Source organism: Hemitrygon akajei, chromosome 3 (assembly GCF_048418815.1).
Source record: "Hemitrygon akajei chromosome 3, sHemAka1.3, whole genome shotgun sequence".
Classification (NCBI taxonomy): Eukaryota; Metazoa; Chordata; class Chondrichthyes; order Myliobatiformes; family Dasyatidae; genus Hemitrygon; species Hemitrygon akajei.
The window spans coordinates 139,916,274-139,937,420 of record NC_133126.1 but is presented as its reverse complement, the minus strand read 5'-3'; the positions used below and the strand labels follow the sequence as shown (position 1 = coordinate 139,937,420).

Below are 21,147 nucleotides of genomic sequence, written 5' to 3'. Positions count from 1 at the left end.
TAAAAAACAGGCAAATGCTAAAGAAATGGTAAGGTTGCTGCTTAATTTGCCAGAAGGTGTGGAGAGAAACAACTTCTTCCAATATAATGTGACGTACTGTAACCACTGATGTGGAATAATACTAAATTAGATGGAATTAACAATTCAAATTAAAAGCATTCAGCAGGTCTGTGGTTAACTACATATACCTATCTGGACACGTCCCCCCTGCTGACTGCTCCTGTGGCTCCTCCCACTGACCATGGCTCCTCCCACAGGCCCCGGTATAAAGGCGATTGGAGGCACTGCTCTTTCCTCAGTCTCTAGGATATTGTGTGGTGGTCGCTTGCTGCTTGTGCTTTCTTCCAGCCAATAAAAGCCTACCTTAACTCACATCTCCAAGAGTTATTGATGGTGCATCAAGGTCAAAGAGAATTTGTGGAAGAAGAAACAAGATTAATATCAATAGCCTTTCAACAGAAAGGGAACAAATAGAGAAATGCTTTTCTGCAGGTGTATGAGTGTGTGCAAGCAATGCACAAGATTATTGTAGCAGCAACCCAACAACTGGTGTAAGCAAGTTTCTTCTGAATATTTTCATTCCTTGTTTGATAATTCTGAGATACTATGAAATCATAAAAATAAAGAATTCCTTTGAAAGGATTGACAATACTGGACAAGTGTTTCAACTGAAGTTCCTGGCAAGAAAATATAATACATATATTTTGATGTTGTTACAGATTTTAATGTCAGCAACAAAAATAATCAGAACAGATGGACTTCAGTGATAGATTTACTACATCTATAGTTAGAACTAATTTCTAGATTTTGTCTTTTTACTATGTATGATTCATGGAGATAGAATGGAAATAAATAAATCTGACTTTTCATTCCGTCAATTAGAACACATTAACACAATTGTATTAATTTGTCCTTCACAAAATATTCAAAGCATGTTTTAAAGTGGAATGCCTTAATTTAGCTTTTTACTTGTATTAAATGAACCTCTGAATTAAAGTTGTATTTTTATAATCATTTTCATCCTTTTATAATAATAAACCCAATAATGTCAGGGTATGATAATACTTAAGTTTGGGTGTAAATAATTTGACATTGATACTGATGGGTAGCATGTCTCTCACAGTCATTTTATTAAAGTACAAAGGTATCAAGACTTCAAAATTAATGCACACAAAATTTCACTATCAGTTTTCATTAATGTGACAAAGCCAACAATGAGTCATTGTTATTCTTTTACTCATGAAAAAGAAATCAAAGGCATTTTTGGAAAGCTTGTAGTCTAATAATTGAATGTCTTCAACCCGGTCAGAAAGAAATGTAAAGTGGAACACTCAAGGAACTTGCAGGCTAAGAAAAAGTGAAATCTGAAAATGGAAGCATTCCCTCACAATGAATGTTCTGAACATGAAAGGAAACAACCAAAATGTTGTATTAACAGATTAGTGGGCTGTGGCTGTGATGTCTTTATAGATGTGGTATTCTTTTGTCTTCAGCTGTGGCTCAGTAATATTGCACTTCTGAGACAGAAGATTGCGGTTTCAAGTTGCAATAAGGAGACTTGAGCATAAAATTCAGCCAGCAAGTCCTGTGAGGTACTGAAGTGTGCACTACTTGAGATGTCTGGGACTCTCTGTTTTATGTGAAGGACTCTTCATGCTGGCATCCTGACTAATGTTTATCCCTCAACCAATAGCAATTATAAATAAATTCTGGTGAGTGAATGACAATGGTAAGCAATATTCACATTATACATGTGGCAGATAGTGGCCATTTCAAACAAGAAAGAATCTAATCAGCCAATGGCATTATCATCAGCTGGACTGAATCCTGTATCAAACTCATTAAAATTGCAACATCCTTATTGGTTGAGGAGCAACATAAGAGGTCCTGGTCACCTGTAGCTGAATCTACACTTTTTGGCTTCTAATTAAGAGTACCTTCTAGTGCAAAAAATCATTAAAATTTGGCAAGTTCAAGCTTTATCTAGCCCCAAGCTCCTGTTCACTACCCACACTATTCTTACCTTACGACTCTCCTTTTGCAGCTCCATGGGTCTCATTATTGGGAGACATCACTGCCACAACTCTCCCACAAAGCAGAATAGGCCATAAGCTGCGACGGGTCTCACAAAGCGGACAAAAGCTCACTACTAAAATGTTTTAAAAATGTCACTTATGATCAGAGACATTTATAAACAAAAGGCTTTAAGTAATGAAAAGTAAAAAAAAGTTACTAAAATCACTCTTATGCCCGACAAATTAATTTGAATTGTTACTATTAAACTGTAGTAATGTGTTTATTACTGTGTTTATTAGGAATATAACATCTATTACTTTTCATATAGAGACTGGTGACACCACAAATGCAAGTCATGGCTAGTGTACGTTTAATGGGTCAGATGTGAAATGCTTCTCTGGATCCACAATTTTGTACATTTGGGCTCCACCAGTGAACATGCTGCACAGTCCATTGGCAGAGGACACAGATCAGATGCCCAGAAATTGACCTTCACCTTGTCCTTGACTAAGTAACTGTAACAGAATAATTAAAGAGGAGCTCATATATAAAGAGTATTGCTCCCAAAGTTCTATGTAGAAACATTAAAAAAGGTATGTACTGTACATGTTGGATTGATCAGTGGGAATATGCAAGTTCAATTCATGCAAACTGTAGTGTAGAATCTTTAATGGTTCTAATTTATTCTGGATCAATTTATAACTGCCTCATTTACATAAATTATTTCAAAGCGCGTAGTAAATAAGTGGTTGCAAAATTAATCTGAACAAATGTTATAAAAGATGGCAGTTTTACAACAAAGGAAAATACTAAATACAATAACATAATTTAGAATAATTTTAGTGAACTACAAGGCTTATCTTCTGGGAGTATTGTAGTAAATTAGTTGAAAGCACAGAAAGCAATAAAATCTCAGCCAACTACAAGTTATTTTAATTTGTTTCTTTGATTGCATTGATAAAATTCCCTCAAAAAATAAATATTTGCTTCCTTCTCAGACCATTTTGCACTGACTTTGTAACATTTTCATGACATTAGACCATGCAGCTTTTTAGCATTTCGCCCCAGGAGCATATTCAATTGGCTGTTCAGTTGGTGGTGTTGATAGATGACCTCATTTGATTAGTTTCTCCAAATAGCTGTGGTGAAAGATAACCCCTTTTGATTGGATGTGTCTGCGAGGTACCTGGGATTCCAGACCAGAGTATGATTCGAACAAGTGTCTGCCATTCAGTGGCTTCTGTTACTTATTCTCTATAAAGGTTTAATTAATTGTCCTGAAATCAATAGGTAATGATTTGTTTTTGGTCTGCTGGCTATGAGCGACTGCTGTTATTTCTGACTTGGTTAACATCCAGCTGAAGATCAGTGCAAAACAAAAAAAAAGCTACAGAGAACTATTCCAGCCTGTGGCAAAAAAAAACAAAGCTTTAGAACAACTTCCATCAAAATAGTGCATTCAAATTTCTCAGTGCAGAAGAATTACAAATCATGTTTATGATAATAATCAGATAATCTGCATGTTCATTGAACTATTTAATGTTGAATTTATTTTTATCATGAGACAGCTATTCCCTAGAATTGGAACTTCATGAAGTAAATAAGATTTTATGTTGGTTGTCTCCAATTTCTCAGTCCTATAAATTTTTTTAATCATCCATATACATGGGCTTCTTCAGCATCTAAAAAGCTGCAAATACAAGTCTACAATTACAAGCAGTTATTCTCCCTGATGAATACTGAAGCAACATATTCTTTAAGGACGTCCACTATGTCCTCTACCTTTAAAAATATGCTTCATCTTTTATCCTTCAGCAGCTCTAACCTCACTCTAGTCATCCTTCTTTTCTTCACATACATGTAGAACATCTTGGGGTTTTCCTTAATCATACTCACCAAGGCTTTCTCATTCTAATTCTAGCTCTCCTAAGTTGCTTCTTAAGCTCTTTCCTGGCTACATTATAGCTCTCAAGATCCCTATCTGATTTTTGCTTCTTAAAGCTTATGCAATTTTCCTTCTTCCTCTTGACTAAATGTTCCACCCCTCTTATCAACCTTTTATTGCCATGGGGATGAATAAAGTATCTATCTATCTATATATCTATCTATCTATCTATCTATCTATCTATCTATCTATCATACTTTCCCTGCCTTAATAGGACAAACTTATTCAGAACCGCATGTAAGTACTTCCTAAACAACCTCCATATTTTTGCTAAGCATTTCCCTGAGAGTGAGAGAGAGAGGGAGAGAGACACTGTTCTCTACTCTCTCCTCACCAAACCCATCTTTACCAGGAAACCTACAGATGAAGAGGGTACTGTTATAGTGTGGCAGATTGAGCTCTACCTTGCTGAGGCCAGGTGATAACTCTCAGACATCTCCTCTTCCCTTGCAACTAACCCCACTCTCTTCCATCAGGCTACTGCTTCCTGCACCATCACTAACCTCATCAACTCTGGAGATTTCCCATTGACTGCCACTAAAATCATAGTTCCCTGCTCATTACTATGTCCTACCCAAATGCACAAACCTGACTGTCTGGGTAAGCCGATTGTTTATGATTGCTCCTGTCCCACTGAACTTGTGACCACATACCTCAACTCCATTCTATCCCCCTTGGTTCAATACCTTCCCATCTACATCCATGACACTTTACATGCTCTTGATCTTCTCAACAACTTTAAATTCCCTGGGCCTGACCACCTCATTTCACTATGGATATCCAGTCCCTATACACCTCTAATCCCCAAAAAAAGGCCTTAAAGCTCTCTGCTTCTTTTCTGACAACAGATCTGACCAGTCCCCCTCCACCACCTCCCTTCTCCATCTGGAGGAATTGATCCTCATCCTCAGCAATTTTTTCTTTGGCTCCTTCCACTTTCTCCAAACTCAAGAGGTAGCCATGGACACTTGTATGGGCCGTAGCTAAGCCTGCCTTTTTGCTAGCTATGTGGAACAGTCAACGTTGCAAGCTCTCCCTGGTAATGCTCCGTCACTCTTTCTATGCTACATTAACAACTGCCCTGGTGTTGCTTCATGCACACATACAGCACTTACCTTTATCATCAGCTTCCCCCCAACTTCCATCCTGCACTTAAGTTCACTTGGTCCATTTCTGACACCTCTTTCCCCTTTCTCAATCTCTCTGTCTGCATGTCTGACTACCGACATCTTTTGTGAACCCACCAGCTCCCATGGCTATCTTGACAATACCTCTTCCCACACCGTCTCTTGTAAAAATGCTAATCTTTTCTCTCAGCTCCTTCATCTCCATCACATCTGTTCCCAGGACGAAGCTTTCCTTTCCAATATGGCAGAGATCTCCTCCTTCTTCAAAGAATGGGGTTTCCTTTCCTCTACCATTGATGCTGCCCTCACTCACATCTCCTTCATTTCCCGAACATCCATACTGACCTATTTTCTTGCTACTTTAACAGGGATAGTGTCCTTTGTCCCTCACCTACCACTCCATGAGTCTCCACATCCAACACATCATTCTCTGCAACCTCTGCCATATTCAACGAGATTCTAACACCAAACACATCTTTGCCTTCACCCTACTCTCCACTTTCACTTTCACCTCCACTGTGATCACTCCCTCCATGATTCTCTTGTCCATTCTCCCTCCCCTCCAATCTCCCTCCTGGCCCATACAGAATCAAAATCAGGTTTATTATCATCAGCATGTGACGTGAAATTTGTTAACTTAGCAGCTGCAATTCAATGCCGTACATAATCTAGCAGAGAGAAAAAAATAGTAATAATAAATAAAATAAAACATGATAATAAATAAACAAGTAAACCAATTATATATATTGAATAGTTTTTTAAAATGTGCAAAAATAGAAATACTGTATATTAAAAAAAGTGAGGTAGTGCCCAAAGCTTCAATATCCTTTGAGGAATCGGATGGCAGAGGGGAAGAAGCTATTCCTGAATCGCTGAGTGTGTGCCTTCAGGCTTCTGTACCTCCTATCTATGGTCACAGTGAGAAAAGGGCATGCCCAGGGTGCTGGAGGTCCTTAATAATGGACTTTGCCTTTCTGAGACACCGCTCCCTAAAGATGTCCTTGGTACTTTGTAGGCTAGTGCTCAAGATGGAGCTGACTAGATTTACAGCCTTCTGCAGCTTCTTTTGGTCCTGTGCCGTAGCCCCTCTGTACCAGACAGTGATGCAGTCTGTCAAAATGCTCTCCACTGTACATCTATAGAATCCCTGCAAGTGACAGAAATGCTACACCAGACTATTCACTTCCTCCCTCACCTCCATTTAGGGCCCCAAACAGTCATTGCTGTGAGGGAACACTTCATTGGCAGATCTGGTTGGTTGTCCAATGCTTCCAATGCGGCCTCCTCTACACTGGTGTCACCTGATGTAACTTGGGGGACTGCGTAATCATGCACCTCTGCGCCATCTGCAAAAAACTGGAATTTCCCAGTGGCCAACCATTTTAATTCCGATTACTATTTCCCATTCTGACATGTCGGTCAATGTCCTCCTCTTCTGCCACGATGAGGCCACTCTCAGGATAGAAGGAGCAACACAGCCTACTCCATCTTGGTAGCCTCCAATCTAATGGCAAGAACCTCGATTCCTCCTTCTGTTAATTTTTCTTTTCCTTCTCCCTTCCCTCATCTTCTATTCCCTACTTGATGCACCATCAATAACTCACTCTGAGACGTAAGAAGTGAGATATCGGCTTTTATTGACTGGAAGAATGAACAACACAACATCCTGGAGAATGAGGGCCGGCCTCAGGCCTCATTCGCCTTTATACAGGGGTTTGTGGGAGGAGCCACAAGAGCAGCAGTCAGCAGGGGTCTGTTGGGAGCAAACCACTCTGGTATATGTAGTTCACCACACTACTGTAGCCTCTTACTTCTTTTCCTTACCTGCTTATCACCTTCCCTTGATGTCTTCTCCTTCCCTCTCTCCCAATGTCCACTCTCCTCTATTATCAGATTCCTTATTCTCCAGCTCTTTTCCGTTTCTACTTCACAACTCCCAGTTTCTCACTCCCCCCACCCACTTGGTTTCAGCTATCGCCTTCTAGTTTGTAATCCTTCCTCTCCCCCTACCTTTTTATTCTGGCATCTTCACCCTTCTTTTACCCAATGATGGGTCTCAGCCGGAAACGTCGACTGTTTATTCATTTCCATAGATGCTGCCTGCTCTGCTGATTTCCTCCAGCATTTTGTGTGTGTACTTTATTAAGAGTTTTCTCAGCCTTTGTTTCCACTCGCAATGATTTGTATCCTTAAGTTATTTTGCTCCTTCACTCCATTTTAACAGTATTTTTCATTCTACATTGCCTCTCCTCCTTCTTCCTGCCAAAATTCAGCACCTCTCATTTCTCCTCATTTAACTTTATCTGATGTCAACATGAGCAAGTCCGTAGACATTGGAAATTCATAGCAACACACAAAATGCTGGAGGAGCTCAGATGGTCAGGCAGCATCTATGGAAATCAATAAACCACCTACATTTAATGCTGAAACTCTTCTTCAGGACTGAGCTGGAAGGGAGAAGATGCCAGAATAAAAAAGGTGGAGGTTGGGGAAGGAGGCTAGCTAGAAGGTGTTAGGTGAAGACAAGTGGGTAGGAAAGTTCAAGGGCTGGAGAAGAAGGAATCTGATATGAAAGGAGAGTGGACCATAAGAGAAAGGAAAGGCAGAGGGGATGCGGGGGAAGTGAAAGGCAGGTGAGAAGAGGTGAAATGTCAGAGGGGGATATAGAGTAAGAGGTGGGGGGAGGGAATTTTTTTACCGGAGGGAGAAATCTGATGTATGTGCCTATTCCTCCAGCATGATTGCATCCTTCTGCAATCTAGCGCTTCCCCCTTCATGGTTCACTACACCGCCAAGTTTTCACAAATTTGGATTCTGGGATCATGCACTACTGCCCCACACCGTCCACATATGTAGTTCACTAATATAAAATAAAATGAATGGCCCAAACAACAAATCCTGGGGAACACCACGATTTACCTTTCTCCAATTCAAAGAATAATCTATTCGCCATTACCCCCGTTGTCTGTAACTTAGCTAATTTTGCATCCATGCTGTCAACTCTGCCTTTATGCAGTAAGTTTCAAGTTTTGTTCATGAATAATCAGTATGGTTTGGCATGTTCGAGCATGGAAGGAGTATTTGCCATCCTTGGATCTGTCTTCTTGTATCGCTGTATCCAAAAAACATCAGAGAATTATTGTCAGTGTCTTGGCGATTTCCTCCCATATTTCCCTCAAAATCTGAGGATGCATCCCTCACAGACTGATGACTTGCCCACTTAATTCTACCAACCTTTGTTCTTTCACTTTTAACGTAATCATGGTATTGTCAATTTCCTCATTCACTATTAGTTTGGAATACATCTCCTGAATATTCCCAAGCTGAATTAATTGCTCATGTTAAAACCTTATTACTAAAACAAAATCATTCTGCTACTACAGTCAGCAGGATATATTGTACTTCAGAGGTCAACAAGAAGAATATTAATATTTATTTACATTCAGTGATTTTCCAACCCCAGCAAACAGAACTAAATGCTGAATTTCGTATTATTGCAACAGCAAATACACTTCAAAAAATCTTCATTGGCTGTAAAGTATTTGATGACATCTGAAGTCATAAAATACGTTAAGTAAATGGATGTCTGTCTCTCCCTTTTAAAAAATCAGCCAAAGACTGAGAGGCTGCTTGAATGGATTATGTAGTTCACTTAGTAAGCAACACATTCATGCCTTGTCTTTGATAACACATTTGTCAAGTAAATTTCACTTAAAGTGGTCATTGGTTGTTTAGGCAAATTGGCAGCATATTTACAGTCATAAAAGTTAAAATGTCACCGTTTTGTAAGGCAAGTAATAAAGTGCACAGAGAGAAGTCTTAAAGACTGGTTCATCAATGCATTTTCATTCCTGGGTATAAATGTAATGAGTTTCAGCAAGCACACCAGCTTTTGCAGTTGTGTACCTCCTACTGCTTTAGTCACAAGGAACCACTATGAAAAGGTAAGACTTTAAATGACAGATGATTTATTGGCTTTAAACTATGCATCTGGCACGTTTATTTTGATTTTTTTAAACTGTAGTTTGCTTTATTGAGCATAGTCTGCTAAGGAAATTTGTTTGATGTGATTATTTTAAACTAATGGAACTCTGGCTAATAAAATGTCAGATGAGCTTTGGGCTTTTTTGGGTCACTAACAGCAGGTGTCTCGCAAGCATTAAATTTAATACAGAGTCTTATGGGGTATTTCAGTCACTGATTTCCTGACTGGAGGTAAACGACCTAAAAGATGAGAAGAAATTTTAGTGAGGTGACGAATTCCAAAGGAAAAAAAAAACATACACATAAAGTCAAATGAACCTCCTGTTTTTGTTTAATAGGTGAGCTGAGTGGTCTAGGAAAAGGGTTCTCATCTCAGATGGCACTTCTGCATTGTCAAGAAGGTCATGGGGAAGCAGAGGTCAAATGAAGACAGGCAGAACTTGCATTATTGTAGTCTATTTATGACCTTAGGATATCAGAAAGTACTTTCAACCAAAAACTTTTTTTAATGGAAGGAAGTGGAAGGTAGAGTTGCAGTCAATTTGAGGACCCACAGAAAGCAATGAAATTAATGGTCAGATAATCTGCTTTTGGTTATCTTGGTTGATGGATATATACTAGTCAGAACACAAGGCAAAAAACCTAAAAAAGCAGGCAAGGTATTAGTTTATCATTTCATCTGATGTATGGTTACCATTACATGTTCATCTGTTAACCAGTTTGTCTATCTAATGCAAAGCTGACATACCTCTGTTTGGTATCCCATTAACCCAAAGAGGTTAATAACATGAGAATTGTTTAAATCAAAGCATATGTATGGTTAACATTCATCAATCAATCCCCAAACTTTTCATTAAAAAATTGATATTGATTTAATATCTGATTTATGATATCAAGATATTGATATTAGGAGTGCTGCATACATGTACCCTTAGTATTATCAAGGATCCCAGCCATCCATCCATCTAGTAATCTCTTTGACATTCTACGATCAGGAAAGAGACTCTGATACATGAAGTCGAGAATGGTCAGGATGGCAGCCAGCTTCTTCCCTCAGGCCATTAGGTTGCCAAACTCCCTGCCACATTGCATTCGAAGTGTCTCTGGATAATTTGTACTGTGCCATACAATATTTAATTTATGCACTTTATTTAGCTATGCGTAATTCATTCATAGGTTTAATTCTTATTTTCCTAAGTTATTGTGTGTTATGTGTGCTCATAGTTTGTGCTTGTGCATTGTCTCATTTGACGATATACATGTAATGACAATAAACTTGACTTGAAACGTATAATTTCTAGAAGAGTGGTCGGACCAAATCACTCATAAAGTGAATAACAAATAAGGAGCTCAGATTATTCAGTGTGATGGAAACTATAAGTTAATACCCAGTGTATGTTTACACATTAATGTGTTCTAGAATTCTGTCTTCTTTGAACTGAACTTCCTGGCAGACTGAAGCATATATTACATGTTTAGGGATAGCAACTAATGCAGAATTATTACCCCTTACACTTTGTGTTGACAGCCAATTATTAATGAGTCTAGGAATAGGGTATGTTTCCATATGTCTCTGCTCCTGCTCATATTTTGCATCAGATGTCTCATTTTTGGACGCATATAATATGTACATTTATATTTGTTTACTTGAGGAAATGCATATATGTGTATCAGTAGCCTGTGCAGATAAATATGCAGAACTATCAATACACCAACGTATGTTTCTGTGTTGGTAATCATGTGCCAGTGTATTGGTATCACTGTGTCTGCCTCCATCTCTGTGCTTCTCCTTTTCTGTGCCCACATCGCAACATAGCATATATTCTACATAAATGCTTGAGACAAACATTCCCAATTTAGCATTTTCAGTCCTTGTTTCAATTCAGGAGATCTGATATTCCCTTCACTAAAAAAACCCCAAAAAAGTGTCCTTGATTGTTTAGTTTTATGTGGAGGTCTGCAAGGCTTGTGGCAATGCAAGCCAGTAATTATTTTTTTGTAATCTGAACAAATTGACTCTCGAATGTGGGAGCTCTATACATCTGCTACCAATAGTACCTCTGTCTAACAGACTGCACCCAGTATAGCAGACACCAGTAACATGAACAACTGTACAAATGGATTGAGTATCTCATAGTCAGCAACATACTACATGAACTATGTAGCAAGAAGCATCCTGAAGCTACTTGATTGTACTGTACCAGAATATACAGCTCACAAATGACCACGGACATTGTTTGACTATTTGACTACAAGGACATTATAGTTAAATTTAATACTTTCTTATTCATACTATCATAAATAGAGAAGATTGCAATGCAATTAGTTTAAACTACCATGTTTTTGTTCTAGGATACAGTTGTCATCAGCTGATATAAGACAGAGAAGAAGCCAAACATGCTCACTTCTTGGTATGTATAGTTGAGCTTTAGAAGAGGCGATTTACTATTCTTTAAGCCATGAAAAGTAATCTGATACCACAGCATAAAACTTGCTTCCTGAGTGGTCTTTACAATGGAAAATCTTTTGTATAGGAAAAATTGTTCTATCATAACCATTTTTGTGATGTGTTTGCAATTCAGTCCTTTCTAATCATAATAAGGAGTAGAAGCTAGTTTGTTTTCAAAACGGCACTGAGAGATACTATCAATACCAGCAATTAAAATATAACTGTAACATTTGTCTTGCTCACTGAGGCTCCCAGCCCTTCAGTCAGAAGTAAACAATGGTATTGTTTCCATTCTTTAAGTGGTTATTCTACATTACTGTTTGAAAAAGTGTTGAGTAGACTCTGCAATTAACTAGTAACTCTAAAAGCTGAGATAGTCTAAATGTACTTAAAAACAATATTTGTTCCCCAGGAAGGAAAATTTAAGACTCCAACCTTTAAAGTTTTGACTTTAGAAAGCTTCATATTTGTTACACCTCCTTTATCAAAAGATACAGACTCTGAAACAAAAGCTTGTTCGAATCTTGATTTGACAAATTTTCATGTAATTGAAAAGGATGTTGAAAAGGAAGGGGGATTTTACTGAGCATTCCATAGTGTCTGATTTCCTGAAACTGCAATAATCTTCACATGCTGGAACTATCTGAATGTATTAATAATGTGTGTTCTGTACAAAACATCTAATTAACCATACAGCATTGAGCACGTAGAAGCTGTTGAAAATGATTATTTACTTCCATCATATCCTGACATGCTTTTTTCACTCTGCATTAATTGCCTGAGATTTTAGTTAGAATTTCTGCAGGACCTTCTCTTATAAACAGGAAAAGTGAAATATCAAATGATGCAGAATTGCAAATATTCCCAGTCATGCAAAGATCATTTTCAGATTGAAGTCAACAGACTAACAACATCACTTTGAGTCAAAATGAACTATATAATCAGAGCTCAGTATTACAGAATTCTTTGAAAATACCCCTTCAGGGTTAAAATGTACAAACATAGCGTTCCTACTTGGCCTCTGGTGCTGATAGAGTACTAGAGTCTTGCTGTCATCAGGGGCAAAGGTTGACTAAGTTTACCTACACCATAGAAAGGAAACACATCCATGCTGGGTGGATAACAACAAAAGAATTTCAAGCTTTACAGTTTATAAATCTACCTACATATTGTGTTTATAGAGGTTTTAGAGTGCAAGAGGAATGTTTTGTCATGTGCTTCCTATTTCCCTTAATTACTGCGAGTAATTTTATTTAATATTATGCTGTAATTTCAGTACCATTATATTTCAAATTCTGTTCAAACTGTATAGATGTAGAAAAAAAATTGATCCCTGCACTTAAGGAAGAGAATGGGCACGATTTCATTGGATGATCATTGGCTCAAAAGCAGCATACACTATATCGCTACTTTTTGTTTCATATTTTCAATTTGTTTTTTAATGCAACAAGTTAATTTGCTATTCCTTTTCTTTACTTTCACGTTTTTTCTATACTTCAGATGTGGACTTTATCTCTTCCCATATGAAACCAAGTTCACATTAGATCTACTGAATATCTCTGGGTCAGTAGTCCAATCACCACCTCAAAGAAATTTAGTCATTTACTGAGGCCAAATGTTTATAAAATAATGTTGTCTTGCACTTTCTTGCCTGTATTTTGTTTAGATAAGTATTGTTAAAACCTATTGAACAGTCTTTCAGCAATTTTTGTCCCAAGTTTCTTTATATTTCAATTCTTCACCAAGTGTTGGAATTTCAGGAACCAACTTTCAGACCTTAAGCATAACGTTGAAAATTTTAAAGCAATGAAAAATGTCAACCAATGTTCAGTTATTTTTATTTTGCTCTATCCATTGATAACTTCTGTGGTACCCACCTGATCCAGGTATCTGATCATTACATGGTGATTTGTATTTTGTCCATACGATGCATCACTTGATCTATCTGAGGTAACAAATTAATAACAACATATGATCTGCACTTCCCTACCACAGATAAATCAAAATGTGACTTTTACCAGCAAACGTGAGGGTAAGTGTTGCATATGTTCAATGCATGGTTAGCATTTGTTCAGCAACACTGAGCCTGGGATACAAGATTAAGGAGCAATAAAAATCTGACTAGGAAACACACTCAAAATACTTGAGGAACTCAGCGGTCAGGTAGCATCATGGAAATGAATAAGCAGGCAACGTTTTGCACAAGACGTTCTTCTGGATTGAAATGGAAGGGGGAAGATTCCAGAAGAAAAAGAAAGGTGGAAGGAGGCTAGCTAAAAGTTGATAGATGAAGCCAAGAGTTTTTTATGAAAGATAAAGAGTTGGAGAAAAGGAATCTGCTAGGAGAGGAGAGTAGGTGTTGCTTTGGATATCCAGCATCTGAAGACTTTCTTGTGTCCCTGACATGGAAAGTAGCCTTTAATGGAAGGACACAAACTTGCTCAGGTATTCTTTAAAGGGTAGACATTATTTGAACTATTACTTTGGAGTTAATTGAACTATAATCTATATAAGCTGTAAGTTTTGCACCTTTTATCAAACTGACAGATATTTTACTCAGCATTAGGCAGGTAAAGCCTGCCCCATACTGTATCTTATGAGGTGGGGTGATCTTGTCCAAACCCTTAGCTCCTTGTTCAATTTTGCCATCGCAATGTCTAATCAGATATAAAAAAAATGGGCTTAATGTTCTATTTTCCATGCTGGCTCTCTTCATCTCAGTAAACCATTGCAGTATAGGTTCCAGCTGACAAATGGGCTTAAACAATGGCTTGCACTTCATCTGTGCTTCCTGACATTGGGGGCCTTTAACTACTTAGGTGCCGAGAATCATGTTAAGACTGCATTGTGCATTATGAGTTTTCCATGCATGAAATACACACCCTAATCAAACGCAGCAGGTGTCCCACGCAGCATAATTTCAGTGGACTCTGTTGTGGACTGCAAGGTTTCTGAACCTTGCTCTTCTTTCCTCTCCTAAAGGTGCTAACTTGTTGGTATAATAATGTGGATGCTAATCATCCAAAAATTAATTTCCACAGTAGGTGTGATCGCAATGTTAGCTGTCAATGACTGGATTGGACCATTTGATAGTAAATATTAAGGCTGAAGGCAATTTTATTCTCACCAACTTCTATAAACAAATATGGACAGAGAGATTCAAAGATATTTCTTGTGAAAGCAATAACATTAAGGACTGCTAATCCTGACTCTCTTCCTCTTCTTAACCTATGGGTGTTAAAGCCTCAGATGGAATCCTGTGATATTTAATTTATTTGAGTTGCTTTTATTTTAGAGCGTGGGACTTATGAGAACAAGCTAATTATGTTTCTCTCCCACAGGGAACAGTAAATAGTGCAGATATCTCCCTGCAACCACCTACGCTCTAGACTTCATCAAGCTTCCTTAGGGGAAACATGAGAAATGAGAGCACGGGTAACCCAATCAGCCCTCTGGAGTCTGCTCCTCTGTTCAATAAGATCATAGTGATGCAATCTTGGCCTCCACACCTCTTTTTCTCTTTCTCTTGATCCCTTCTTTAAATGTCTGTCAACATCCCCTCATCCTGGGTGAGTTTAGAACTCAAGGTTTCAGGGAGAGGGTGAAGGTGAAATATTTAAGGGGAATCTAAGGGGCAGTTTCTTCACTTACAACTGGAGTTCCCAATCTGGGAACCACAGGTCCCTTGCTTGATGGCATTAGTCCCAGGCATAAAAAATGGTTGGGAACCCCTGACTTAGAGGGTGGTGTGAGTGTGAAAAGAACTGCCAGCTGAAGTGGTAGATGTGAGTTCAATTGTAACATTTAGGAAAATGAGGGAGATATAGTGGGTTATGGTCCAGAAAGACCAGACTGACACAAACTAGATGGGCTGAAGGGCCTGATGCTCTCTGGTAGTGTTCTATCATCCAATGACTCAGCATTGAATATATTCAACAAGTTCATAGCTCTGTAAGGTATAGAATGCCAGAGTCATCACTCTTGATAGAAGGAATTTCTCCTTGTTTCCATCTTAAGCAAGTGATTCCTTAACCTGAAACAATGCTCCCTAGGTCTAAGTGACTTTACATGGGATATAACCTCCCGAGCATCAATTCGGTCAATACTTCTCAGAATTTCATATGTTTCAATAAGATCACCAATCACACTTTCAAACCCCAGTAAGCAATGACCTAACTCTTCAACTTAACTTCATTTGTTGATAGCAAGTACACCTTCCCAAAACTGCCTTACCATTTCTTAACACGCGAGATTTGGTAGATGCTGGAAATTCAGAGTAACATACAAAATGCTGGAGTAACTCAACAGGTCAGTCAGCATCTATAAAAAATGAATAAACTAGCACCATTTTGGGCTGAGACCCTTCATCGTGACTGGAAAAAAAGGTTTCAAAGGCACATTTAATGTCAGAGAATTGTATATAATATACATCCTGAAATTCTTTTTCTTTACAAGTATCCACAAAACAGAGCCCCAAAGAATGAATGACAGTTAAATGTTAGAACCCCATAGCCCCCCCCAGCTCCCCCCTCCCATGGATAAGCAGCAGCAAAGCAACAATTCCCTCCTCCCCCACCAGCAAAAAAAGCATCGTTGCCCCCCACTAAGCACTCAAGCGTGCAGCAAAGCGTCAAAAAAGACACAGGCTTGCAGTACCCCAAAGAGTACTTGTTCACCTGGCAACTCGACATACCACAGGCTCCCTCTCTCCCTATTAAGGGAGAAAGAAGTGTCCCTGTTTCACAGCAAGGGAGGAGACATAACAAACAACTCACTGATTTACAATGTTAAAATTCTGTTGTGTCACTTTTTCTGAGCTCTGTGCCCAAAGAACTCGGTTCACTGGGCACACAGCCAGCAGCCAGCTTGCCGCTTTTGATCTTCCATCTCCCAAAACGTACCAGTTTTCTGTGGAGGCACCAATCTTGAGTCCGCGCAACTCCAGAGCCACGAAATCCCAGAATCTTGAAAGTGCAGTAGTCTTCTAGGCCACATCCTTAGCAATATCCAGTCATGAGACCCTGAGAGTGGGTTCCATTCCTGCAAAGAACTGAAGTCAGCGTGTAACTTCAGGTCAGGGTCTTCAAAAGAGCCCTGAAAGGGAAAAATAGAGATATTAAAGATAGAAATAGATTTGTTTCTGAAGATGCAAGCAAAGGAGTCGCCGTTAGGTGCCATCATCCTCTTAACCTCCTAAGAAGGCCAGAATAAAAATTTGCAGGGAGGGGAAGGAGGACAAGCTAGAAGGTGATAGGTGAAGCTAGTTGAGTGGGAAAGGTAAAGGGCTGGAAAGGAAGGAATCTGATAGGAGAGGGGAGTGGACCACATGTGAAAGGGAAAAAGGAGGGGCACCAGGGAAGGGTGATAGGCAGATGAGGAGAAAATTTAAGAGGCCCAAGTGAAGAATAGAAGAAGATGAAAGCAAGAGGAGAAAAGAAAAGAAGAGAAAAAATCACCCGAAAGAGAAATCAATGGTCATGCCATCAGACTGGAAGCAAACTAAATGGAAAATGAGGTGTTTCTGCTCTATACTGACAGAAGAGGAGACTGTGGACAAACATGTCAGAGCACGAATGGGATAGGAATTAAAATAGTTACCACAGGTAAATTCCAGTTTTGGTGGAGGGAGAGGAGGTGCTCGACAAAGTGGTCCCCTAGTTTGCGTCAGATTTCACCAATATAGAGGAGGACACATTGAGAGTACCAGATACAATAAACGTTCCGAACTGATTTGCAGCCAAAGTGTTACCTAGAAGGACTGTTTGGGGTCCTGAATGGAGATGAGGGAAGAGGTGAATGGGCAGGTGTAGCATTTCTATCACTTGCAGTGATATGTGGCCAGGAGTGAGATTAGTGGAGAGGGACGAATGATCAAGCGAATCACAGAGGGAATTTGAGAGTAGAGTGGAAGTTGGAAGTTTTTCCATAGAGAGTAAGGGAGATTCAAACAAGAGGGCATGAGTTGAGAGTTAGGCAGCAAAAGTTTAGGGGTAACATGAGGGGGAATTTCTTTACTCAGAGAGTGGTAGCTGTGTGGAACGAGCTTCCAGTAGAAGTGGTGGAGGCAAGTTGGGGAGTGTCACCAGTGGAGGCTTGGAACATGGGCTGTTCCACATAGCTAACAAAAAGGCAGGCATAGCTAAGTCCATGGAAATGGCCATGGCTGAAGGAGATGTCAGTGTCAGGTACCAAAACGTCTGTGCTACTGGCAGTAGGTTATAGTCCACTCCTAAAGAATGCAGTTGCCTCCTGGGGAAGCATTTATTTTCCTTACATCATATATCATTGACATGGCCAAAGGGGCTACATTTCAGCAATGCCTGGAACCTACATGAAAGATCAAAATCTGCTGAATCTTTCACCTGGTGTTCGCAAGAGTAAAAGGTCGCAGCCTTCACATGTCACACTTTGATGGTGAGAAACAATGACAATGTCAAGATTACGTGAAATTCCTGTGCAGCAGTCAAATATTTAAACTGCTAACTCCTATCGACCTGCACCCGGACCATAGCCCTCTCTACCCCTAGCATCCATGGACCTATCCAAACTTCTCTTAAACATTGAAATCAGGCTTGCATGCACCACATGCGCTGGCAGCTAATTCCACACTCTCACCACACTATGAGTGGAGGATTTCCCTCATGTTCCCCTTAAACTTGTCATGTTTCACCACACACCCATGACCTCTTATTGTAGTCCCACCCAACCTCAGCAGAAAAAGCCTGCTTGAATTTATCCTATCTATACCACACATAATTTTCAAGTCAAGTCAAGTTGCTTTTATTGAACTCTTTGGGCTTGTGTGGGAGTCAGAGAGCTCTACACTGTTCAGGTTTTCAGAATGCTACGTCTCGTGGTGTCATTTGGCTGAGCCACCACTGCTCTGCTGGAATTCTTATGAATAAAGTCTGGTGGCTGTCTCTACATTGGAGCCTGACTTTCCTCTGTACTTGGGTTCCAACATTGCCAGCACACATTGTGACATGATTCCTGGATGATATGTTGCCTCCTGTGTGCCAGGGTCAGGGACACCTCAAATCGCATTCTTATGTGGAAGGGTGAGCAGACAGAGTTTGTGGTCCATGTTGGTATCAGTGACATGGGAAGGAGGGGTGATGATGCCCTGCAAAGTGAGTTCAAAACGTGCTAAGTTAAAGGACAGGACCTCCAGGGTTGTGATCTCAGGATTGCTACCAGTTGCTATGAGCTATTGAGGCCAGAAATAGGAAAATCATACAGGTTACCATGTGGCAAAGGAGATGGTGCAGGAGGGAGGGCTTCAGATTTTTGGATCATTGGGCTCTCTTCTTGGGAAGGTGGGACATGTACAGATGGGATGGTTGGATGGGAAGAAGTTTGTCCAATGTGATCAGGGTAGTTTCCTTAATCAGTATATAGAAGTCCCAACTGGAGTGTGATACTAGATCACTGATTAGGGAATCAGACAGGGCAGGTGTCAAAAGTTTGTGTAGAGGGACTCTTTACATCTAGTGATCATAATGCTATTAGTTTCAAAGTAATTATAGAAAAGGATCAGTCTGTTTCTTGGGTTGAGATTCTAAATTGCAGAAAGGCCAATTTTGATGATATCAGAAAGGATGTGCCAAGTGTGGATTGTGACACATTGTTTACTGGCAAAGGTATGCTTGATAAGTGGGAGGCCTTCAAAATTGAAATTTTGGGAGTACAGAGTTTGTATGTTCCTGTCAGAATAAAAGGCAAGAATATCAGGTTTAGGGAGTCTCATATGAAAGAGGTGCATAGCAGGTATAGGCAGGTAGGAACTTATGAGATACTTGACGAATCTAAGAAATGCAAGACAGCAGTTAAGAAGGTAATCAGGAGGGCTAAATGAAGGCATGAGTTGTTCTAACAGGCAAGGTGAAGGAGACTCCTAAGTCTTCTACAGATATGCTAAGATTAAAAGGGTAGCAAGGGACAAAATTGGTTCTCTGGGATTTCAGAATGCTAATATGTGCTGGAGCTGAAAGAAATAGGGGAGATCTTAAATGGTTTTCTTACATCTGTATTTTCTCAGAAGCCAGACTTAAAGCCTATAGAAGGGCAAAGCAGCAACCAGGTCATGGGCCTTCTACAGTCAACAGAGGAGGAGGTGTCTTGAGGCTAATTAGTCCAGATAAGTCTCAAGGAGCATAACAGGATCTTCCCTCAGATACTGAGAGAGGATGGTGTAGAAATTGCAGGAGTCCAGCAGAGATATTTAAAACACCTTTGGTCACAAATAAGGTGCCAGAGGATTGGAGGGTAGCTAATGTTGTTCTGTTGTTTTAGGAGGGATCTAAGAAGAGGTCAGGAAATAGTAAGCTGTAGGAGGCTGACAGTTATTGGAAGGTATTCCAAGGATCCGATTATATAAGTATTTGGATAGACAGGGACTGATTAGGGATATTCAACAGTCTTTGTGCATGGTAGGTCATATCTAACTAATTGTATCCAGTTTTTCGAGGAAGTTCCCAGGAAAATTGATGAAGGCAAGGCAATGGATGTTGTCTACATCAACTTTAGCAAGGTCTTTGACAAGGTTCTGCATGGGAGTTTGTTCAAGAAGGTTCAGTTACTTGACATTCAAGATAAGGTAGTAAATTGGATTAGACATTGGCTTTGAGGGAGAAAGCGAAGAATGGTTTTAGATGGTTGCTTTTCTCGTTGGAGTCCTGTGACTATTGGTGTGCTGCAGAGATCAGTGTTGGATCTGTTGCTGTTTGTCATCTATATAGAAAACCTACAGCACAATACAGGCCTTTTGGCCCCCAAAATTGTGTCGAACATGTCCTTACCTTAGAAATTACCTAGGGTTACACATAGCCCTCTAATTTTCTAAGCTCCTTGTACCTATCCAGGAGTCTCCTAAAAGACCCTATCATATCTGCCTCCACCACTGTCACCAGCAGCCCATTCCATGCACTCACCACTCTCTGTGTAAAAAACTTGCCCCTGACATCTCCTCTGTACCTACTACCAAACACTTTAAAACTGTGCCCTCTCGTGTTAGCTGTTTCAGCTTTGGGAAAAAGCCTCTGTCTATCCACACGATCAATGCCTCTCATCTTATACACATCTATCAGGTCACTTCTCATCCTCTGTCACTCCAAGGAGAAAAGGCCGAGTTCACGCAACCTGTTCTCATAAGGCATGCTTCTCAATCCAGGCAACATCCTTGTAAATCTCCTCTGCACCCTTTCTATGGTTTCCACATCCTTCCTGTAGTGAGGCGACCAGAACTGAGCACAGTACTCCAAGTGGGGTCTGAAAAGGTTCCTATATAGCTTCAACATTACCTCTCAGCTCCTGAATTCAATCCCATGATTGATGAAGGCCAATGCACTGTATGCCATCTTAACCACAGAGTCAACCAGCGCAGCAGCTTTTAGAGTCCTATGAACTCGGACTCCAAGATCCCTCTGATCCTCCACACTGCCAAGAGTCATACCACTGTGACGAGTTCCTGTGTTTTATTCATTGAAGACTGTGCTTTTAAAAATAGAGAGAGTGTGTGCCACTAATTCAGAGAGAGAGAGAGTATCGAGCAGCTCGTGAGCTGGGTAGCCTCCAACCTGATGGCATGAACATAGATTTCTCTAACTTCCGTTAATGCCTCTCCTCCC

At 39.8% G+C, this 21,147-nt stretch overlaps 1 long non-coding RNA gene across 1 annotated transcript in view; it reads right to left on the bottom strand.

The window, feature by feature from the left end:
• Positions 1-817: 817 nt before the first annotated feature.
• Positions 818-21,147, bottom strand: part of LOC140725457 (uncharacterized) — a 40,040-nt gene continuing 19,710 nt past the window's right edge. Inside the window, exons 2-5 of the long non-coding RNA XR_012098351.1 lie at positions 16,423-16,615; positions 13,399-13,466; positions 8,008-8,200; positions 818-3,423 (exon numbers count right to left, since the gene is read on the bottom strand). This is a non-coding gene — a long non-coding RNA (uncharacterized lncRNA). The remainder of the gene's footprint in view (positions 3,424-8,007; positions 8,201-13,398; positions 13,467-16,422; positions 16,616-21,147) is intronic.